This window comes from Artibeus jamaicensis, unplaced genomic scaffold (genome assembly GCF_021234435.1).
Source record: "Artibeus jamaicensis isolate MK-2021 breed Jamaican fruit bat unplaced genomic scaffold, CSHL_Jam_final contig_402, whole genome shotgun sequence".
NCBI lineage: Eukaryota > Metazoa > Chordata > Mammalia > Chiroptera > Phyllostomidae > Artibeus > Artibeus jamaicensis.
In genome coordinates, this window is record NW_026521818.1 from 5,993,970 (window position 1) to 6,019,148 (window position 25,179).

The window sequence follows — 25,179 nt, forward strand, 5'->3', positions numbered from 1 at the left end:
GAAACCAACCTGAAGTAGTTAAGTGAAAAGGAAAATCTTTGTGCAGCTGGAGACGTGGGACAGTTTGAAGCAGGGACTCAAACAGTTTAGGGAACCTCTCCACCCCTCAGCCTTGCTCCACACATCACTCTTGTGACACATAATGAAATGCGTGGTTGCTATGACTCCTTAGTTTTGGCTCTCATAGATAGAGACTCTTAAAAGATCCTGGCGGAACCCTCAGGAAAGCAGCTCAATGACCAAGTTGAGTCAATGGTCAAGTTCCCCCTGGCCAGGTCAGTGTGACCAGGGGTCCCAGCAGAGCCACACAGGAATATGGTGCCCTGGATACAGCTCTGGGAAGGCAGAGAGGAGTGGACTGGACAAGCCCTTTGGTGTCTACCACAGAGAACAATTTCACAGATATCAGAAGCAAAGGGCATAGTTTAAATTATGGGTAACTTGGGCTGGAGAGAGAGAATGCGGACAACTGATCAAGAAGAGCCAAGCCGGGACTCAGCCAGAGAGGGAGCCCCGCTCTCCCTGCTGGAGCCTTTACTACAAGCACTGAAAAACCAACTGGAAGCCTGAGGTTGTCTGTGTATTATTTATCATTTTGCTGCTATGCCTGCTAAAGTTAAATATTAATATGCTAAAAAATAAGTTTGTTTCATAGGGTAGTTTTAGTTTTTAACTAATCATAAATTTAAAAAAAAAAACCTTGAAGAAGAAAGCGAACAGATACAGAAAACAGTAAGAGGGTTAGACTCCGACAGTCCTGGCTTCCCAGAGCACATCTATCACACATGGACTCTGACTACAGAGAAGTCTGACTGTCTCTGAGCCTCAGATAATCCATGTGCTATTTTTATCACAACATCCTGATCATATATTTTATGTTGTTCAGTGTCAGCCATAATTGCTCATTTAGAAAATATTTTTGATCCCTCACTCTGCACCAGATACTGTTCCAGTGACCTTCAATAGAGCATTCAAGAAAACGAATATTTCTGCCCCCAATGAACTTACACTCTAGGATAGAAAACAGTTAATAAACAAAATAAATATGCAACATTATAATGTGTTAAAATGTAATCAGTAGAAAAGATAAATTCAAAGCACAGAATCAGTGGCATTCTTAGAAAATATTTATCTGTATACTTAACTGTCCTCCCGCAAACTGAGGGCAGGTACAATGTCTGCTCCCCCGCATGTCCAGTGCCTAGTGCCGTAGGGTAGATGCTAGAGGACTTTTGTTGGAGTTGTGAAGGATAGAGGGACTAACATGAAAGTGACTAATCCCAATGCTTTAGAAGACATTTGCATTAATGTGTGCAGGCTGCCATAACAAAATACCATAGCCTGAATGGCTCAAACAAAAGAAATCTATTTTCTCACAGTTCTGTAGACTAGAAATCCAAGATGGACAAATCTCGTTTCTCCCAAGGCCTCTCTCCTCGGCTTGCAGAAGCCTGCCCCCTTGCTGTGTCCTCACACACTCCTCCGTCCCTTTGCCTGTGCGTGTTTCCGGTGTCTCTCCCTGTGTGTCCAAATTTCCTCTCCTTATAATGACACCAGTCATATTGGATTAGGGCCCACCCTAAGATCTCATTTTAACTTAATCAATTCTTTAAAATTATTTTCAATTACAGTCACATTCTGAGGTTCTTTGATTTGGAACTTTGGTATATGATTGGAACTTTGGTATATGATTACAGACACAATTCAGCCCATTCATAGTAGGAATGCAAACCTTTTCAACCCTTTGGTATTCAATACATTATTTTATTTGGTCTTCATTGTAACTTGTAACATAGCAGGACTTGTATTATCATTGTCTTGAATTCACAGATAAGAGGACAGCAGGTAACGGTAGGCAGGAACACGTCTCCTAACCAAGTGCTTGATCCCCAAGATCACAATACTTCCTCAAGCTGTCACTTCCACTCATCTCAATGAGACACAATTATGAGCCACCAAGGTCCAATTTGGGCAAGAAAGGATAGAACTGCAGTGGCGCAACCACCCTGAACAATGTAGAAGAGTAATCTGTATTTCAGACAATATAATGGCTAAAAAGAATAGAAAAAAAGTGCCTTGAAATGTAGCTGAATGCCTTGTCATCTGGGTTTGCTTGGTTATTTTTCACCAAGGCTGTTTAAATCTAACCAAAGACATCCCTGACAGGTTTTATCCAGAAAACTCTAATTTAAAAAAGCACCTGACATGACCATGGGCAATGCTCTTGAGATGTAGGCAGACCTGATAGCAATACATTCACCTTTTTATAAAGTCCTGCTCTGGCTTTTTCCAAGTACAAATTGGATTCGGCCCTCTCACAGCCACCTCGCTGACTGGCCCAGAAAACACATGATTACTTCATGGCAGTATTCCCTCCCAGAGGTGCCTTGTTAGAGCGATCACAAAACCATCTGAAATCGAAGGGAAAGTCCTATCAAATGAATTACTGCAATGGTGGTACTTTGCAACATTTACATAGCACAGTTTGTTGTAAAACTGAAGAAAAATAGTAACTTTGAAATGGCAATCCAATGGCTATAGGCCTAGAGTGAGGGTCACCTAAGGTGACTGGCCTTTGGTTCCAGAATGCTGTTATGCTCTTGGGTTGAAACGCAGCCCGGGGCCCTCTAAATTATGAAACAATGATGACTGCCAACACCTACCTTTAATTAAGTGCAATCTTTCACTTTAATCTGTGTCTAATTTCTTAGGTAATGGGTTTCAAAGAAAAGTTCATGGTGGACTGCACACAGCTTACCAACAAGAACACCTTTTCACATTCCCTCTCCCCTTCCTCCGCCCTGCACCACACCCCGAGCTAGTGATGATGCACTGAAAAGGAGACCAACTGACCTTCAGTTCAGATGTTGGACTGAACACGCAACATTGTGTGTCTAGTCTCCCCAAGACTCTATTGAAATAAAAAGTATTTCAATAGAAATACTTTTCAATAGTATTCAGGAGTACAAAGTGAATACACATATAACATCAAAGAGAACAAGAGTGAGATGGTGATTATCAGTGAATCAATGGACTTCAGCAAATACATGAGAGAGAGAAAATGGAACAATGCGTATGGCCTGTGACACAGCAATCACACTCCTGGGACATGTCACATACATTCTCACGTAGGTGTGTAGGGGACATGTATAGGGACCGTCTTTGCCTATGCACACAGTGATTATTATGGTAGCGCAGAGCAGGAAGAAATTCAGAGGAACAGATAATTAAAGAGGAGTGAATGTATTCTACAGTGTACTGTGCAGCAATAAGTAGAAAAATGAAAAACAGAATAAGTGAGAATTTAGTGAGAAAAGTAGAAAAAGAATGAGAAGGCACAATATGATTTGTGTAAATTAAGGGCTCTAAAACACAAGTGCATAGTATTTAAAAATTACATACATATTTTAAAGACACACCAATACATTACTGCACGAAGAAGTGGGTGGAAAAGAGTGAGAGTGGGGATCAGGGAAGAAGAGAAACAAATTTAACAATAGAAATACCCATTTAAATTACTAATACCACTGTGCTCTGCACAAGGTACCTAGGGTCCTATCCGAAATACACTACATAAAGTAAGTTGGCTGCAAAAGAGAAGGGGAAGCCACGTGTCAGATTGTGCTAGAAGGGAGCCAATCTGTGCACTATAATTAACATCAAGCCCTGGCTGGCATAGCTCAGTGGATTGGGCACAGGCTGTGAACCAAAGTGTTGCTCGTTCGATTCCCAGTCAGGACACATGCCTGGGTTGCAGGCCAAGTCCCCACTTGGGGGCACACAAGAGTCAACCACATGCTGATATTTCTCTCCTTCCCTTCCTCTCTCTCTAAATATAAATAAAAATAAAATATTTTTTTTTAGATTTTATTTATTTTTTTTTAGAGGGGAAGGGGGGAAGGAGAGAGGGAGAGAAACATCAGTGTATGGTTGCCTCTTGTGTGTCCCCTGGTGGAAACTGGCCTGCAGGGAACCAGCCTGCAACCCAGGCATGTGCCCTGACTGGGAATTGAACTGTGATCGCGTGGTTCGCAGGCCCGCGCTCAATCCACTGAGCTACACCAGCCAGGGCTCTAAAAATAAAATCTTAAAAAAAAAATAACGTCAAGATAACCCTACACATTCATACTAAGAAGTTATGTGGACATGCACGCTAACTTTTCATTATCAGCAAATCCAAACAATTTTACTTTTTCTCCATGGTGCACATGTCACTTAGATTAAAAGTAAAAAATAAGAAAAGGTTTGTGGTACATTAAAAAAATTTCCACTTTCTTCCATTTTTGAAAAATAAGAAAACACAAATAGGAAGAGAATGCCTGAAGGAAATGTAGTTTGACTTTAACACACAGAGTTCCTACTATCTTATTTATTCAAAAACTTGACTTTCTTCTCTGTATGTAATAAAACCACCCAGAAAACAGATGGAGATGCTCTGAAAAGCAGCTGCCACAGGGCAGTTATTCAAGACACTTGAGTTTCTTAGGACTTGAAGGTTGGGGGGGGGGGGTCTTTCATTAACAAAAGTCAAGCCCACCAGCAATATGAACCTTCTACTATGTGAAAGGAAAACACTGATGAACCAAACCAGACATTAAGTTGGAGAAAAATCTAGAACATCAGGGGAAAAACAACTTTATTGATTCCCCATGTTTGCCAGTGACATACCAGCAGCAGGTCTCATGATATTACACAGGAAGTCTAGTTCAGTCAGAGCACTTGCTTTCTTGCACGACCGTTGCAGCCAGATCTTCCTGTCTAGATGACGATACCGTCCGATCCCAGGAAAACAAAACAAAGGGTGAAAAGACCAGCAGCTGCAAGTCATTTCTGTCCAGTCATCAGGACAACTTTCTGCTTTAACTATAACCACCACACCAACGTCCAGAACTAACTAGGGAAATAACATAAGCACATTAAGGTGGACAATGCTGAAACAGTTGGTAGATTCTGTGTGCACTGTAAGTTGAGTAAGAAAAAGAAATGATTTTTGAGAAAAGTACAGTTGTTTCATTGAAACAAAGACAAAATAGGTATCTTCCTTAAATAGCCTTTTTTTTTCTTCCATAGGTAATCACTGGGCACTCTATCAGGTAGCATTTGAGTATCATTTTTTTAAAGTTCCTAGTTAAATTTTATTTCATATTTCCAAAAATAAGACTATTTACAACATGAGAACTCAGTTGAGAACATAAAAATAGAAATTAAGGACAACTAAAACCATGTATGCAAATTAAGCATTTAATCTTAAGAGTTAAATCTAAATTGCTGATTCTCCCTTTAAATATGGAGGGTGGCCTTAGCATTCACAATTTATTTTTGCAATTTTTTAATTGTCATGAGCTATAAAGGGATGAGAGCAGAATTTTTACAGAGAGGTCTAAAAATATGACTTTAACCTGTGAATTGCTTTATTTTTTGCAAATGATAATACATACAATATTTTCCATATAAAAACTCTTTGTCTTAGTTCAAGTGGAGCATACTGAAGAAAATCAATTTAAATACCTATGTTTACTATGAACATTTTTTATCATTTCAAGAAAAATTAGTTTCTCTGAATGGACATTTCTGAGATTAAAGCAAAAGAATGAATTCACTCTAATCAGGTTTTCTGTCAGCATAACCTTGAGGATTTTTTTTTTTTAGTTTGAGCTCCTGCTAGAACAAAATTAAATATTGTGGGATTTGTGGATTCAGTGGGGATTTTTTTCTCTGAAATTTGATCTTTTAGAATCAAACCAAATAGAAAATCAGAGCTTTCCAAAAACATAGGCACGTGTTTTTCTAATGGAGAAACATGATTCTCCAATTCCAAAGACAGATTAACTAGTAAAACTACTGTTTCAAAGCAGCTCAGATCTTGTCCCTGCTTTTTACTGTACGGATGACCCAGGCTTTCTTATTCTCAGGCAGCAGGACATCACTATTGATACCCAACAGCAGAGAGCCCTGTGGGTGCTGGCCTTTAGATTTTGAACAGAGTGGAGTATTCTCAAGGCCAGGATGGGAAGGCTGTTTATGTGAAGGGAATAGTCCTCACATTATGTACATAGTTACCAAAATAAATTGAAGTCAGACCTCTGCAACATTGGAAGATGTTTGATGACCAGGAAAGTCATAACTCCAGTTAAGCAGAGGATGTCTAGGCAAACAACCTGCATGAACAACTCTTAGGATACCACCCGAGAGGGAGGCTCTGGGTAATGGCTTTGGCTATCATGCCTTTCAAAGCTACTTTATGCTGCTGATGCTGTGGATGTTGATGAAGTAGTCATTTTAATTCACCGACAATTTGAGGGGCACTAAAAACAAATCAATACTTTTTGACTATTTTTATTGTCCAATGATGTCTGAAACAGACCTCTTACTCTTAAACCTTACAATAGCCTCTTGAGAGTAAGGATAGATGGGGGCTCAGGCATTGCCTATGGTGAAAAATAGTGATGCTGAGACAGGCAGCAGAGAGACTGGGAGGGCGTGGACAAACACTCAGCAAATATTAAGGCACTGCTCTCCACACCAGCCCAGAGAAACAGTTTCTTCTCTCCATGCAGCTCACATTCTAGGTGAGAGTGGCAGAGAAGAAACAACGAATAACTAAACAAGGTCATCTCAGATAGTGTCAATGCTATGAAACAAATTAAACAGATAATATGATGGAAAAGCCTTAGAGTAGTAGTAATTTGTCAAGTAGAGCAAGAAGCAGGGAGCATAATGGGTGAGGGAGAGAGTGGTACAGACAAGGCAGGCAGAGAGAAGGGGCTATCTCAGGTGTCTCGATTTGGGCATTATTGTCATTTGGGGCCAGATAATTCTGTGTATTGGGGGTGTTGTGGAGTGTAGGTTGTTTTGATTTGTCCCTTGGCTTTTTCCAATAGATGCCAACAGCAGATCCTAGTTGTGGCCAGCAAAAATGTCTCCAGATATGACAAAATATTCCCTGGGACATTTGAGAATGTCCAGTTTAGAGTCACTAGTTCATGTAGGGCCTTAGAAGCAAAAGTAGCAGGCAAAATATTTAATAGCCCATGTGGCATGAGCATCAGATAGTCAGGCTACATTCTGTCTGTAAATAACCCACCAGGCTATACCAGTGTACCCTGGGTAAATATCAGACCTGTTATACCTCATGGTAAGTAATTTAGATTTTATTATGATTGTGATAGAAAACTACAGTACCATTTTAAAAAAGAGTGAGTGACATGATATCTTCTATGACTTCAAAAGGTCCACCTTAGTGGCTAAGCAGAGGGTAGATTTGGGGGCAGGGCAGTATTGGAAGATGGGAGACTGGTAGGAGGCTCCTGAAGAAATGCATGTGCAAGACTATGGTGACTTGGACTAGGGCGCAGAACCATGGAGATCACAATACATTCTGCAGTGGGGGCAACCAGATGTACCCAGATGAGAAGACTAGGGGAAGAACAGATTTTAGAAAGAAAAATCAAGAATTCTGTTTTGGGTATGTTAAGTTTCAGATACCTATAAAATGTCTAAATGAAGTTGTCCAACCTATACCAGTGCCAATTGGGTATATAAGTCTAGAGGTCTGTGTAAATTTGATAATCGCCAGCATATGATATAGAAACTACCAGAAATATCCAGAAACCAATGTTTATATAGATGATCAACACAAGAGAGATCACCAACCATTTAAACCATTTAAACCTGACTATTTGTTGTGGAATATATTTCAAGGCCTGCCTCCCATAACTTCTGATTTCCTCCTTAAATTTGACAAAGATCAGCCTTATTTAATTTCAGTTAATCTAACCTTTGTACTTTGTTTTCTACTGAAAAACCTTAAGCAAATGCCACTGTACATTTTTCAAGGTTTCCCTAATGAGGCAAATTAGATGAAATCTATTGGGCACTGGAGTGGGAAAAGGGTAGGGAGAGAAACTCATAGAGGATGTTTAGGTCACAATATGAGTTCTTATTCTTAACCCCAGATAGTCCAAGAACCCACATTAAATACCATCTATTCTAATATTCAATACATTTTTCATCAGATGTTTTATTTAATATTATTAAATTGCTGATTATACTATTGGTTTTGGAGGACAAGTATCACTCCATTAGATTCAAACGTGGCTCCAACAGACATCAGCATACACTACTGTTAATAATAAATAAAGGCTTATGTGTAAATAACACATTGTGATTTTTCAAAGCACTCCCTATGCTGACAGATTTTATTTTCACCATAATTTTGTAAGATAGAAAAGGCAGATATTCATATACCTATTTTAAAATGAGAAAACTATTGTCCAAAGAGATGAAATAACTTGCCCATGGTCCTAAAGTCGGTAAACGTTAGGGGAAAAAAATGGAACACAAGTGTTTTGACAACTAATTCGGGACTGAGAGGGTAGCGAGCTCTGTGCCGGCGCGACCTGCAGTGTGAGTCACGGCGCGTGGCACCACAGGTGCGCTCCTGTTCGACTTTCTTCCTGAAAAGGATCTGAGGTGTTTCTCAACTCGGGCCCACTTGCCTGTGTTCCTTCTCTCTAATCTAACTTTGCCACGTTTCATCAATTCACGTGGCTGGCTTCCGTACTAAACATGCTATTGCTCCTTCTATTTCTCATCCTGTCTCCATTCTAGCTGACATCTTCCCGAGACTATCTTTGCTGGCATTCCAGCTTTCCCCTGACTACTTCAGCCCTTTTATCAGTGAAGCAGTGGAACAGACTATAACCTTAAATTATACTCTTCTCATTTTCCATGTATAGTGGGTTTACTCTAACTTTGTCTTTCACCATTAATTGCCTCCTTTTTTTAACCTAAATTTTTCATTCTGCACTGATAATACTTTTACCGATTTCAAAACTAACATATGATACTGTAGAAAATTATATAAATGTACAAAGAAGAAAATATAACTTACCACATTCCCATTAACCAAATATCAGTACAATTAAATTACTTGATTACTTTTGCTTTTTCTCCAATCGAATGCTTAAATGACAATTTAAAATTCTAGTTAATAATGAATTTTACTCAAAGTACAGTTTTAGTCACATTCCATAACCTTGGGGCAGAGGGGTAGCCCATGAATTCAGAGAGGGCCACGTGACAATTGATCTCATGTGTGGGCCACTGTGAGAACTTTGGCTTTTATTAAAGTGAAATAGAAGACCACTGGAGAGTTTTAGGCAGAGCGGCAACATAACTTAACTTAGAGGATCAACTAATTAACTTTACAAAGGTCAAGTGCCACAGAAGGACAAAGAATTCTAAGAAAGTTAAATGCAATGTAGCCTTCTCTGTTTAGGTTATGAGCCCTATGATTTAACAGAAACATATTTTATTATATATAATTGCAATAACAGAAGTCTAATGAACCATTAAGTAAATATTCATTATTACATTTTCATCTCATCCTAGCATTTTATATTTACAAAGTCTAGAATCCTAAATCTTAGATAATAACTAATAAATAGCTGTTAGATTAAAAAAAGGAAAGGGAGAGAGAGATTAAGAGTGATGGAAAGGAGGGAGAGAGAAGACAGGAGAGCCATTTAGTACAGTAACTCCTACAAATAAGAAAATACTAACACTGTTTAAGACAAATAATGAGGCTAATACATTTACTAATTCATTTCTTAATGTTTAAGGAATAGATATGATGAGCTTACATTTTAAAAACAAAGAACAGAAAGTCTTTGATTTCTTAAGACTGATCTTAAAAACTTATTGTAAAGTATTTACTGTAAAGTATTTTACAGTATTATTGTAAAGTATTCTTACTGTAAAGTATTTTTTGCCCTGTCTTCCTCAGTCATTTACATTTTTAAAGAATAGGTATTCCTAACCCCTATCCTCTCACATACACGCACAAAGACAAATATTTGTGAAAAACTAAGATTTGCAAAAAAATGGACATACTGCTGAGTTTCTTCCCTTAATCAATGCAGGCCAACAAATAAAGTGCTAAAATCTGCACATTTGAGCTTGGTTTTGCAATCAAAATTTTAATCATCAATTTTTATATTGATGATTAAAATACTTAGTATTCAAACAATCCCTGACTGACAGTGGTTCTACTTATTTTTTTACTTTAAAATAATGCAAAAATGATATGCATTCAGTAGAAACTACACTTCAAGCTTTGAATTTTTATCTTTTCCCAGACTAGCCATAGTCAGGTCAGATACTCTCTCCGTGATGCTGGGTGGTGGTGGCCAGATGTGAATCCCAGCCAGCCAAGGATCACAGGGGTACACGGTCAATGCTCTCCAGCATGCTGTGCTGCCAGCATTTTTCAAATGCTGTGTTTGTGCTTTCCCATCCCATCATGTCTATAAAATGCCTATCTGTGTCTCCTGCTTCTAGTGAGAAGAAGGCAATTACTCTTGAGATGAAACAAGATAATTGCCCAACTACAGCCTAATGTAAGTGTTCTGAGCACATTGAAGGCAGGCTAGGCTAAGCTATGATGTTTGGTAGGTTGGGGTATTAAATGCTTTTTCAACTTATGGTATTTTCAACCTATGGTGTGTTTATCAGGATATAACCCCACTGTTAGCTGAGGAAGCTCTGTATGTGAAAGAGAGTTATTCTATGCACTTACAAAGTGTATGATAATCAATTTCTCCTTCATTGTATTTAGTAGCTCAAGACATCACTGGGAAAAGGACTACAGTGGTAAATTCACTGTCCTGTGCGAAGCAAACCTGCTTCTAGCCTAAGTGGCTTCTACATCTTCATGATCTAAAACCACCAACAGGAGAACAGACATACTTGAACAGAGGATACAGTGAGAAGGCATTTTTGTGTGAATCTCCACTTATCCTTTCGTGAGAGCTTGCACATCAAATGCATCCCATCATGTATCTCATCTATGTGTCAAAGTTTTAATTTTCTAATACGCAATTCCACCAGAGCCTCCACAACGAGCTGTGCTCTCTGAGCCTTTCCCGCCGATGCCAGATGACGGATCGAGCGGCAACACCCATCTGACAGTTTTGTGATGAGCCCGGAGGCCCAAGTGGATCCAGATTGCTCCGCCATCGCCGCATGATCACCCCTGCAGTTCTAACCGTGAAATCCCCTTTTGTGGATTAAAGAGACAATTATGATTAAATGCCTGGCCCACAGCTTTATGTTTGTGATTTCTTTCTTTCCATGTATAAGACTGACTTGATTAGTAAGTCTCAGGCAGGCACCACAAAATTTTCTGCTATCATATAACACAGATTTTAAAAAGAACATAAATTACTGAATTTATTATAGACTAGAGTGATGTTATCTTTATCATTTTCTTAAATTCAATTATCCTCGGCTAGCCATATTTATCTTGATCATACCCTGGTTAAGCAATCTGCACTTGTGATTGTCCATATACCTCCCTGGATTTTCACTCTGGATACCAAAGAAGGATAATATTCTTTTTAGTCTCTGACATGAAATCATGGTAAATTTTTATAAATATAGGTTGAACAATGAATTTATTTCTTACTTCTCAAGAGGGTAATTTAAATAATCTTTTTTTCTACACTGAGGATTCTCATTGGGAAGATCACGGAGGGTCGAGGTGTGGGAACTAACTGGCTGCTGACTTGATGATGCAGGTTGACGGCAGTGTCCTCATGACCAGGAAGGCCTTAAGAACTGAACAACTCAAAGGACCCACTTAACCTATCATAACTGCCTTTCTCACTGAGAAGAAACACACTGTAAATCACAAATTGTATCTCAGATAGGATTCAAAAAATATGAAAGATGCTGAAGATAAAAGTGCTTGCCAACTATGGGTTCAGGCACAAAGTTATTTGACACTATCAAAGCCCTGGGCTATGGAACTTGACCTCTGTGACTACCAAGAACTCAAAGCTCTCCCAGAAGATAAGCCTTCTGAGGCCATTGGAGTCACTGCCAGAGAAGAAAGCCCCATGAGCAAGGGACCTGGTCTGTGTTGTTCATGGCCAGGATGCATTACTATGTTCAGCTTTTTAAAACACAGGTTTCTAAATGCTAAATTACTTTTTTGACTAGTGTGTATAACTACTGCTGTGCATCCCTTAAAGAGTCTCCCCCCACTCCAGCCCCTTCTTGGTTCTGGGTGCTTCTGAGGGGCATTCCCAGGCAGAAGCATAACACTTGGCAGAGGAGAGCACCCACAGGCCCCCAGGACGCTGCTGCACCACACCTGTGTCATTCTGATAGTTACTCAAATGACACGGGCTGTTATGCATGCTAGAAATCGCTCCTGCACCTCCCTGTCTGCACACCTCCACACACAGAGCAGTGTCTGCGCACCCTGGCTGCTCAGTGAGTTTTCTGAGTAAATCAATGATGAAATGACCTATTTACTTTCCTTATTTTGTATTTTTATACTTATACATTTTCTCAGAGACATTACCATTTGCTAATTCAATCCAAAAACACCAAATATCTGCATTGGTATTATCCACATTTCCAATGCCATTCATCACCACGAACCCTGACCCGATGCCTACTATGTAGCAAAAATCCGTCTGGGCCCTAGAGAGATGCCCCAGCAACCTGAGTGAGCTGGAGATGGTTTGGACTTTTTCCTGAAAGCACAGATCCCATAAATAATTCACAAATATGTGAGAAAAGGGGATGCCAAAGAGATTCAATGACTCATGAGTATACTGCTCTTTGGGCTCAACTTGACTTCTTTCTTGCTTTGGTCACAGGGTCTAAAAGTTATTTTTATGACCAGCTACAGACATAAAAATAGGTACACCCATATGACAGACTGCAGAAGCTTGAGGAAATCTCTAGAAAGACATGTAGAATCCAAACCCCAAATAACTTACACTCATTGCCTTCCCACTATGTACCCACTACTCACTGTGTGAGCCACATACGCATGGTCCAGAACCATCCATTAGTAAATACTAGCCTTTACCCCATCTTACAGATGACAGAGCTAAATTGTGGGGAGGTGAAATAATTTGTCCAAAGGTACAGAGCTGATAAGTGACAAGGAGAAAATACACCTCCTGTCTTTTTATCTCTAGAGTTCACATGGTAAGCACTGCACCATCTACCTTGTGAAGTTGTGTAGCTTCTCTGAGATCACAAATTGTACACTAGCATATTTAATATTTAAACTGGACCAGTCCTTGCACATTTTGGCCCCTTTAATTATTCTCCCTGGCTTATGAATTGGTACAAGTTGCTATGGCAACACATTCCAGACTCCTCCTTGCACGTTTTGTTCATCATAGCTGTCTCTCTGACTCCCTCAGCTCGTCTGGTGTGGTTCCTATAAGTGACTGAACCCTGGCAAGAAGAACTAGAGTCTGCCCGGCCACATTCCAAGCAGAAAATACAAAAGACACCTGCTATATAAAACACTAGCTACTAAGCTAGTTACTCTATAATGTTTAACTAGATACCCCCCAAAATACGCAAAGTAAGTGTTACTATCCCCTTTTTACAGTTGAGTAAAGGCAAGTTAGACAGGTTCAGAGAGGTTAGGTAACTATGCATGATCTTTTAGGGAGTAAGAAAGAGAGCTGTCACGTTAATGCTAAATCTAAGATTTCACTCTTTCTATTGCACACACTGCCTCATTATTGAGGGAGTCCTATAAAAATGTTTCTCTTAAAGTTTGCCAGAGTTTTCAGGACATGGAGAACTAACTAGCACAATGTCTTAAGTCTAGTACCACTGACTAGTTGACAAGAGCATCAAGTGATCTCTTAACAGAAAAAAAAATCACCTTGTAAAAATATAACACATAATAAATTTTGATGGGAAAAAAGGAAGTTTAAGAAGATTCAAATAGACATCTTCCCAGAATAACAGGGGTGGGTAAACCTTTACTTCAGGGCCTTACATGACCAAGGACTAAGATGAAAATACAAAACAGCCAGAAGAGAACCTCATCACTGGTGGTTAGAGGCGTTTGAGAAGTTTAAACACGCAACTGTCTCTGATATGAACTTAGGGATGTGCCCCAAAATCACTGTCGGGGGAACGCCTTTCCATTTTTGTAAAAATATTACGTCTCTTTCATTCCTTCTCTTGAACTACACCAATGCATTAATAAAATAAAAGTCCTTTCAACTGTAGGCACAGATAGCCACTCAACCAGCAATAGCAGCTGCTTTAAATCCAGCCCAAAGCCCTCAGACCCCTCTGGCCATTTCTCGGTGCCTTTGTGCTGCTGGTGTTGTGCTATTGCTTCCTGGGGCCTCGTCACTGACTTGTCTCTGGAGGACTCCCTCAGGCTCCTGGACTGCACACTCTGGAAGCTAGACTCACCTGGGAGTTTGCATTCCCCCAGGGTGGCCCTCAGCTAATAACTGGTGGTGCAGGACGATTAAAGTCTAGCTTTTGGGTCTTAGGTCAGAAGACTCTGAATCTATAGACTGCCTGAAACCCACCTTACCCTCCTCCTCTCTTACAGTGCTCCCTGCACTTCCTTCCAGCGTCTCTTGGGAGTACGTCCCTAATAAATTACTTGCATATAAAATTCTCATCTCAAAGTCAGCCTCTAGGGAACCCAAGCTGACACTAGCCCAAAGGAAAAATAGCCAGAGTGGTTTCGGTAAGTCTGCAGGAGGCAATCACAGACACAGAAGCAGAGCACCGCCTGGGGGCCTGGAGCTCAAGAGCATCTCGGTCCTGGCGATTCTCTCCCTGCTGCACCTCCCTGCGGTGCACAAGCAGTGGTTTGGCATCGTGTGTGTGTGTGTGTGTGTGTGTGTGTGTGTGTGTGTGTGTGTGTGTGTGTGTGTGTGTTCTCTGAGCACCCATCCCATTGCCCTCACTGCAAACAGCTTTTTTAACTGTCAGGCAGCCTTGTCCAGGGACGCTCAGGTCAGACAGATAAGGCTGGCCCGGAGTCACACCCTTTCATCAGAGGCACACACCACCCATTTTAGTTGTAAAGTGCTCATGTGAGTGAAGATGAGGAGGAGTAGGAAAAAAAGACAGGTTTATGAAGTGCAGATACATTGGCATGTTACTCTAAATCTTTTATACTTGAAAATACACTAGTAATTATTTAATATGGAAAATCTGTCTAAGAGCATTTAAGCACATCAATTAATAAGTTTTACTAGCCTTTCTCACAGGTGTAGCTGCCTTATATTCTTGAATGGATGATTGGGAGATCATCTGTCTTGCCTAAAACAAACCTGTGTGCGGAGGGACAGTGAGCAAGTGAGAGGAATAATGTGACTGAGGCCTTTTCTTTCCACCCGACAACAGTGTGCATTTCAGGGCCCGCCTCACGTTTAGGGGTGCAGGCAGTCTCGGGCAGCTCAGCACGCTGTCTCCCAGTCCTTCACTCTGCTCTTCTGCCAAGAGATTTAATGCACTGACCACTTGTCACATCTACCCCGCAGCCATAGCTCCCAAACATTTTTGTCCCATAGTTACACCACAACCTAATATGTGCCCACACAGGCACATACGTGCAAAATGGGTAAACACAGTTGAAACAAATACTTTGTGAAACAGTGCTTATTCTTTCTGCCTGTGATGCACTCTGTTTTCCATGGTTTTTTGTTATAATTGAGTCTACTTCATTTTTTTTTAAATGCCAGCAGCAACCAACTAAATTGATTTTAGGGCCCATTAATGGGTTACAACCAGTGTTCTGGCACATTAAGGGCTTGCATCTAAATGGTGGTGTTACTAGAAGCATTGCCTCTGTAAGTCATTATCATCCACCAACACTTTGCTGTGCATCAGCTCGTTATTCATGTAACAGATTGTTTTGAGCACCTGCCGCACACAGGGCTTTTTCTCTGGGAGCCAAGAGAGATCCAAATGTAACGAAGTACCCAGCCCTGCCTTTAAAAGCTTGCTTACCATCAGGGGCCTTAGTTGTAGGCAACAGGAACCTGTTTTGGCTGATAAGGTATATAGAAGCTATATATTATATATACCATGTCTTTTGGACTATAAGATGCACCCCCCCCATTTGGGAAAAATAATGGTTGTTAATGCTGTTGTTGAGTTCTGTTTACATTTACATTCATGAAATATTATGTTATTAAATATTTTACCACATTTTTGCTTCAATTTTTTTCTTATTTTCCTCCTCTAAAACCTAGTTGTGTCTTATGGTCTGAAAAATATGGTAATATATAGTTATAAAATAGAGTTTTATAGTTACATGTACTAGAGAGAGAAAGAGAGAGAAATGCTTTCCCAGGGGTACCAGGAAGGAGAGAGAACCAAATGGGACCTGCACGTCAGAGCCACAAGCCACAATGACAGTCACACCCCAGCAGTGGTCTGCAGCTGCCCTGCTGGCACTCCAAACTGTGCTGCATGTGGCCTGCACCGCAAGCCAGCCCTGCACCCCAGTCACTGTCACTGGCCATCACTGCCGCTGTTGTCCTAGGAAAGTCCGTGTGGCAGCCACAGTGGCCCTCCCCAGTCCTAGATGGAGTCTCCCATCATGGCTTCTCTGAAGCACCAGCTCGTGAATAAAAATCTGCAGTGACTGTATCTGACTATTTGAACTTGACCCATGTACTTTTGCATAGTGACCTATGGCTTAGACTCTGGAGTCAGATTCCCTGGGTTCAAATCTTGCTCTTCCAATTACTTGCTGTGTGACCATAAGCAAGTCACTTTCTGTATGTGCTTTAGTTTTCTCAAGTGTTATCAATTTGATAATAGTAGTATCTACTTCACAGGGTTGTTTGATGATTGAGTTACTACTTGTTAAGTGTAGTCTTGTGAAATCTCTCACCATGCAGAGTTAGTAAAGGGAACATCTGGAGCTTTCAGATTTTATCATGGGAGATGGGCTCAGCATCCAGTCAAGACCCCAAATTTACAAACCATATGATGGGCAGCCAAAAAAAAAAGACTTTTGTCTATTATAAAAGCCAGTGGGCTCTTAAAAAATGAGTTGATTCATTTGATTCCTGCTCTTGGAGGTCAGAGCCCCGAGGGAGTGAAATCCAGAAAGGGAGAGAGAGCAGGGACTGAGGAAAGGCCTGGAGATTGGGGGCCCTGGACCAGAAAGAGGACATTGCAGGAGGAGGCAGGGCACCGAGACGAGGAGGAACGAAGGCCAGAGGCTCCCTCGCATGGTGGTTCTGCTGGAGACCATGCCTGTTCCTTCCCACCCAAAATGATGCGGCATTCTAGAGCAGTGCTCTTCAAATATTTTTGCTCATATATCTCCTAAAAGAATTTGCAAACTACCTACATTCCACAGATTTTTAACATCTAGCTATTTTTTAACTTAATTTTAAATTGTTAAAAAGATCACACCCTCATGAGCTGTGAGGTCTCAAACTGTCCCTTTGGTACTTTGATGGTTCGGTCCTGAACAATGTGTCATGGTCAATTTGGGACAAGTGAAGTGGAAGGAAGGCAACTACAAAGGGGAGAGGGGAAGAGAGAACCCATGGGCCACAGACATATTCTCAGCTGGCCACATTAGGAAAGAATACATTCATAAGTTAAAGAATGAAAGTTTGTTCCTTAAAATGATCTCGGCTTACATACTCACTGAAAAATCTTCATGTACCCAACTAGGGTGTGTATCAGTCCCAGTTAAAAAAAAAAACCCATATTCCAGAGCGTATCTGAACTTGGCACTCTTTACATCACTGTAGGCATAGTTTCCATTAGGCATTGGGATATATACAATAATTCTCTATGTTTTGAATCTAGAGGTTGAGCCAACCGGGACCAATATGGTATAGTGGGTAGCAATTGTTTTCCCCACCCATCCCGCAAAAGGATCATTTAACAAATGGTGCTAATATTTTAGATTATACATTTATTTCTACCATCTTTAATAGTAGTTTAATTTCTTAGGAGGCCCTATAATGCTTTCAGTTCCAAATTAATCTTAGCAAAATATTGCATTTAATTGTGCAATGATATGAATATTTTATGAATTGCTATGCTACTTAGATATATAATCCAAAAAGAGGCAACATTAAGGAACTAAGGGACTTTGCCAAGGCCTTTCAAACAGGAGAGCCATTGGGCTGGGGAGTCACTGGGCCAGCCTTGCATCCACCCCATGGCCAGCCCCTGGGCCTCCGGAGCCAATGCCTGCAAACTGCCCCCAGGAGGGCCCTTTCCTTACCGCATGCTCTGAGGAGCTTGTGCCAGCTCCAAATATTTAGATGCTTTCAAGCTAGATTTCCACATTATTGTCAAAGTGATTTTGAAAATAATCTTTCTTTCTCTTAACATGTGAGTGACTGACAGAGCATTCTATAGGAAATGAGCAGTCACACAGGGACCTTTACATATTTTCAGGGCAGGCAAAATCCTTAAGGATTTAATTCTGTGTGCTGGAACTCCTATGCCACTCGATTTGTTGAGGCAATTCCTGTGTGACAGACAATGTCTTCTACTCTCAATCATTCACTTGCCCCTGAATGATGAGCAGCTGGAGCCCTCAGATAGACTCAAAGCTAAATAGTGAATGAATGAGTGAATTAATGAATGAATGAAACCTATTAACAGCAAAGCACCTAAACAAATTTCTATGGACTAAGCAGGTTTAGCTTTCCTCCTAAAATAGACAGATAATTTTGCTTTCTCCTCTTCCTTCTATCCCCCTGAGTTTGTCTTCAGGCAATTATTCAGCAATTATAAAAACTCCATGAAGTGACTGCAACAGAGTAAAGCTGAGACATGGCACACTGCTGGGGACATACACTTTGGGTGAGCGTAGCTCTGCAGGCCTCTGGTCACAGAGAGGGCGGAGCAAGACGGCCTCTGGCCTGCAACCCCTGCCTTAGCAGGGCTCCGATGCAGCACCAAGGGGGCAGAGGGCGGGACACAGAGAGGAAATAAAATGAAATAAAATACTAGGTCATTAATACACAGCTCAAGGCTACTTTTTAAATGTTCGGCTGCCATAAGGAAAATGACAAGTTTCAGCCTGTGTTACTAACACCAAATGAGAAGTAATGTAGCCCTTTCACCTCAGCCTGAATGTTGCAGTATTTCCCACAGAAGTGTTGAATTTAATCTCTAACCCATCTCTTTCACCAAAGCTACACATTGTTAAAGATGCATTTTGAGATTACATCCTCTAAATTTTTTTACGTTTTAACTAGAATAAAGTTCATATCAAGAGTTACTGAGAAGCTCCCTAAACTCACTGCTCTGACGGAAGTATAAGCTTTTACTCGAATGCCCTATTGAAAAGGTGACGCAGTCTTGTCCACCCAGCAGGGTGACTGGAAAACTGTTATGGAAGGAGGTCAAGGATCCACACAGTTAGCTGCCTGCATGTTGTCAGCCCAGGAGCCATTTGTGTCCCGTCCTTGTGAAGGGAACTCGAATTTGTTTGGGTCCACCTCAGGACAGGTGTCCTGATCCCTTGCTAGCTCAGGAGTACTTCTTGATCTACTAAAGTCATGCGTGGCAATCCCACTCCTCTCGCTTGGGGTTGGTGTAGTCTTGAATATGAAATGCAGTTCTGACAAGACAGTCAAGACAGGAGCCATTAATGGTTTCCAGGGAAGGTTTCCTTACTCAAAAACCATGTCATAGGAAGACGTGATCTGTAAGTCTGCTGGATGTTGTTGCCACTGGATATGAAAGCCAGTGTTCACGTGGTCATTTTGCAGCTACACTGGGAGCCAACCTGAGCACGAAGCCAAGGGAGCAAGCACGGCGGGACAGAGGGTGGAAAGAACTTTGATCCCTGCTGATGGCAATGAGATGCTGAACTAAATAATCCAGGTCCTGCCCTGCCTTGTCCTTTTTTTTTTCATTTCCTTATATTTAAACCTTCTGTGGTAGCTTTAAAATACGTCAAAAATTCTTTGATTCATTTCCTTATAAGAAGTGATGCCAAATCTTCTCTCAGTGTAAGCTGGACTCAGTGACTCACTTCCATCCAATAGAGTAAAGCAGAAGTGACAGAGTACAACTTCAGAGACTAGATCTTAAAAGGCACTATGGCTTCCTCTTCACTCACTCACTCAGATCACTCATGGTGGGTAAAGCTAGTTGTCACATCATTAAGACTCCCGAGCAGCTTGAGGAGAGGCCCAAGTGGTGAGGAACTGAGACCACCTGCCAACAGACACGTAGGTGAGCCATCCTGGGGACAGGCCCTCCACCCCAGTCAGGCTTTAAGAATATTGCAGAGGGGAGGGTGGGGAAGGAATTTCAGGGGAAGGGGGTAGGGTTTACAGGAACAAGTATAAAGGACACACGGACAAAAACGATGGGGGGTGGTAATGGGAGGGAGGTGGGGAGTGGTGTGGGGGTGGGCTGGGGTGAAAGTAAAAGGCAGAAAACTGTACTTGAACAACAATTAAAATATATATATATATATAAATAAATTTAAAAGTTTAAAAAGAATATTACAGCCTATACCCTGACTACAGCTTTACAAGAAAAAATGAGCCAAACAATCCAGCTAGCTCACTCTTGAATTCCTGACTTGGGGAAACTGTGATATACGGGGTCTGTCTAGAAAAAGTCCACCACTGTTAATATAACAAGAACAGTTTGCACAACATCGATGTAACCTGGCAGCCAAGGAGAGTGGACTGCAGTCCACATGTGTGAACAATGATGACTTCACTGTACTAGTCAGTGGCGGTGGTAGACACTGTTGAGTGAACATCTGTACTGTATGGCCATCACATTTAAAATGAGTGAGTTCGGCAACAAAACTGCATTAAATATTGTGTTAGGCTTGAACATTCTTCCACAGAAACCATTCACGTGATTCAGAAAGCTGCAGCCATGAGCAACTGGTGACTGGCAACTTCATCACAACAATGAGCCCGCTCAGGCATCACGTCCCAGGCAGAGTTCTTTGGTGAAACATCAAATCACCCAGGTGACTCAGCCCCCTATAGCCCAGGTTTGGTGCCCTGAAACTTCTCATTTTTCCCAAAGGTAAAATCACCTTTGAAAGGGAAGCAAGTTCAGGCCAATGATGAGATTCAGGAAAATATGATGGGGCAGCTGATGGCAACTGGGAGAACTGTGTGAGGTCCCAAGGTGCCCACTTCAAAGGGGACAGAGGCATCAGTGTCCTATGTACAATGTTTCTTGCATCTTACATCTTCTTCAATAAACATCTCTATTTTCCATAGTGCATGGCTGGATACTTTCTGGACAGACCTCGTATTTGTTGTTTTAACCTACTACGTGTTGCTAAAATAGTTACTCAACAGTAGACAACAAAGACACTTTCTAGATTTGGTTCTCTAACCTTTTCCAACAAAGGTGTATTAATTAATAAAAGGTTCTAAAAAAAACTTTATCCTAAAACCAAAGAATTGCAAGGTCCTCCATGGGTCCTCTGCTTCACTTTCCTCCTTCTTTAACAGATTTTGTAATGTTATCTGAGACAAGTAAACGTCTCCCTCATAAGACCTTCTGAAAAAAGAGGGGACCGTCATTCCAGGGCTTTACCTTCACGACCATCTGCTGACAGGCTCCGATCCCTCTGGTTATAATTAAACCAATTGTATCTCATTGTCTCCCTAGAATCAAGTAGTGTTTCCCAAACTTACTTTCAGGAAAAGTATCCTGAATAATATTAGCAGATATTTACCCAAAAAGGGTTGGGCAGGGGAGGTAACAATTAAAATACAGAGAGAGCATATTCAAGACTTTGGAGAAATCTTTCTGAAAAGGAATTGGTTTAATTTTTGTTTAACCCAGAATTTCTCAAACTTAGGGTGACTACTGACTGTACGAGCAGTTCTTGGGACATAAATTTTACTAAGAACACAGGGAAACAGGAATGTGGATGAGAAAGGGCTTTTCACAATGCACTGAATGAATGCACGAGCAAGAATGATCAAAGTAACTCAACACCATACTGAGAATGACCGTCTTGCAGAGGCACAGTTACACCTGTCCCCTGAGCAATCCAGTGTCCAAGTTCAGACTTAGACAAACCCAGCTGGCAGCAAAATAGGATCCACACACATTTACTCAAAAAGATTAGCACTTTTCTCCAAAATCCAATCTTTCAGATTAGTTTCTTCTTTCCCACCAAACAAAAACCCCCATATTAAAATTTTTACTTTAACAGTTCAGATGTTTCCTCTCAAATATTTGGTATAGGGGAGAAAATGGCTTACAGAGATATCTGCAGCCTTGATATCTGGGGTCTTAAACACGATGCCCATGCCAGTTAAAGGTCTAATAATTCACCAGTCATGCAGCGAGTTCTGCCAAGGAAGCTAAGCCCTCTGGACTGGCAGTGCCAGCCCCAGATTCCCTCCCTCTGTTAAGCCCCAAAGCCTAGTGAGCTAAGCCCCACACTCCTGAGTGAGTAGGAAGATCCCTCCCAGCAGCTGATTAGCACTTGCCCTAACCAGACAAGGTCCTGTAAGGTAAACGGTTCTGCCCTGGGGCTGGGCCAAATCTAACATGCCCAGAATACCTCTGAGTCCTCCTTAGTACTATAACTTGGGAGGAATGTCTCTGCCTCTTAAAATCAAACTACCAACTCTTTAAGATTCCAGCAGAAACAGGATCTGTGGAAACAAAAACCTGCAAGTGGGTCTACGAGGAACCCTCATTCCCCCTCCACCCCACAGCTTTCTATCTCTGATTCCTGCTGTTGTCACTGTGCCCACCACACGGGAGGGGACACTGTTTTTTTTAAACTCTGGTTCAAGTGAGGACACAAATGTGCTTTCTTAGTTCCCTTAGTACAAATGAGATATGCTGTCATTTAAGAAAGTGTTTGGGAAAAAAAAAAAACAAAGTGTTTGGTATCTGAAAAGGAATTCCCAAAAGAAATAGAGTAATAATGAAGCAATCTTTAGTCTGGTATCAAAAGGACAGGATTTCTGATGCTACAACAAAACACCTGGTCCCTAATGGGAAGTGAATCTGTTTGGACTCCTTCCTGGCTTCCTCCATTAGTTAACCCACTAGGTTGCTTAACCCATTGCCTATAATCCTTTATTGAGAGATAATATTACCCACCTGGTCCAAGGACCGAATGACTACATTCTTTCTTACCCTATAGCATCACCCCTTAATTGTTCAAGTTCTATTTTTTTCTCTAATGGAGTAACTCTCATCTACAGTTTTTCTAACATGTATCCAATTGCTCAGCAGATCCATGAAAGGTATCCCTCAATCCCAGAATTTCTAAAAATTAAGGGCACCTGTACAATTCTTTTTGTTTTGCTAAGGAAAAGGCAGATATTGCATGGTAGGCAGGACTCACAAAGCTGCCAGTCGAGAAGTTAATGAGGACTTAGATGGCCTCAGAAACCAGAGAGGGTCTGCTGAGTGGAGCCACACAGGACCTGAAAAGACCAGGTCTGCCTCAGCCTGTTTTCACCCTCAAGCCAGACGTGAGCAGCTCAGAGACTTCTTGCGTCTCAGAAGGAAGATGCTGTGGCTGCAGTCCCACACTGGGAACCAGCCCACATTGTCCACTACTTTAAGCAATGAGTTGTGAGGCCCAAAGGAGGTGGGGACATGCCAGGTGGGAAGTTCTGCCAGTACAGGTGGCTGAGCAACCTGGAGACAATAGGACTGTCCTGAAAAAACAGAGAGTCTCCTGGGAGAACAGGCAACAACCGCAGATGATGGAGGTAGTAACTTCAGTCAGGCTTACCGACATGGCTTGAGAGAGGCTAGAGAATAGAGCAGCTGGTCACCTGTTGATGCTTTTCCTGTGGGAGTTACTGTCCAGGTGGAGACCTAAATCTCGGTGAGGCGGGTCAGTAGGAAGAACTTGAGAGGGCAACCTGGAAAAGAAAGAGTACCTGTGTAGGACTTCTTGTAGTTTTGGTAATTATTTTCCCAGAAGAGAACCGTGGATGTACAGCATTTTGGAAAACTGATCCTTTCCCCCCAGTATCCCCGCACTTCCCCTTCCCTACCTGGCACTCAGAGCAGCCAGGATCTACAGCTCATGCCTGAAAGAAACACGCGCAGCTTTCTGTGTGTTAGGAACACTGGACAGCACTTCAGCACTGCACTTGGAAACTATGTTAAACAGTGAAACCACCAACAAAAGGCACAAAAATGTGAGAAATGTGCACTAAACAGACCATGAAAAGGGTACTTGTTTACAGTGTGAAAGCTGAAACAAGAAGGCAGAATATTGCCTTGTTCAACCTCAGCTGGAAACTTTTTTTACACCCTGTGCTTGCCCACTAACAACCACAAAAGTGCTGTGAGTATTGATTTGGGGTCACAAATAAAATTAGCAAGCAGAAAAATTCACACAATCTGAATCCACAAATAATGAGGATCAACGCTATAAGCTGGGGAAAATGCTGATTGCTCTAAAATGTCTTTAAAAGAAAATCGGTAGTCTGGTTAGGACAACCACGTTCCTGTAAGAAATGAGCATGCCTTATATTTTTCTTATGCCGTTGTTCCACAGGGAACAGGGCCAGGACTCCTGTCCCTCTGGTGTGGCAGTTTGCAGAACAGCAAAACCCATATTTATTTTACTGCTTTTGTGGAAAGAGTAACTGTTTCAGGGATCAATTCCATAATGCATTATCTTAGTCTCATAAAAATAATTGTATTAACTTAGGCTCACAGAAGACATTTTCTCCATTTTCTTATGATAATCATCTTAGCAAAATCTGTTGGCCAGTATTCAATAGCTATTTTAATAAATTTTAATTCTGATCCTTACCTTAAAATGTTTAATATCACTTGATATGTTAATTGAGAATGACAAACAACAATAACAAAATTGAAGTGATTCATATTTGCTTTGACTGTGGGTATTTTTAAAATATATTTTATTGATTATACTATTACAATGGTCTCATTTTTTTCTCCCTTTTAATCCCTTCCACCCTGTACCTCCCTTTCCCTCACCAGCATTCTCCCACCTTAGTTCATGTCCATGGATCATACATATAAGTTCTTTGACTTCTCCATTTCCCATACTATTCTTAACCTCTCCCCCTGTCTATTTTGTACCTACCATTTCATTTGTACCATATGAAATGCTTCATATTTCCTGTAACTTTTGACCCATTCTCCCTCCCTCCAGCTACTAACCCTCCATGTGATCACTATTTCTATGAATTTGTTCCTATTCTAGTTGTTGGCTTAGTTTGTTTTTGTTTTTTTAGGTATGGTTGTTGATAGTTGTGAGTTTGCTGTCATTTTACTGTTCATACTTTTGATTTTCTTCTTTTTCTTAGATAAATGTCTTTAAAATTTCTTATCATAAGGGCTTAGTGATGATGAACTCTTTTAACTTGATCTTATCTGGGAAGC

At 41.1% G+C, this 25,179-nt stretch overlaps 1 long non-coding RNA gene across 1 annotated transcript in view; it reads right to left on the reverse strand.

Annotated features, from left to right (window-relative positions):
• The window catches only part of LOC128627453 (uncharacterized), a 150,283-nt gene that overhangs the window by 88,325 nt on the left and 36,779 nt on the right, over window positions 1-25,179 (reverse strand). Inside the window, exon 2 of the long non-coding RNA XR_008391627.1 lies at window positions 23,546-23,678. This is a non-coding gene — a long non-coding RNA (uncharacterized LOC128627453). The remainder of the gene's footprint in view (window positions 1-23,545; window positions 23,679-25,179) is intronic.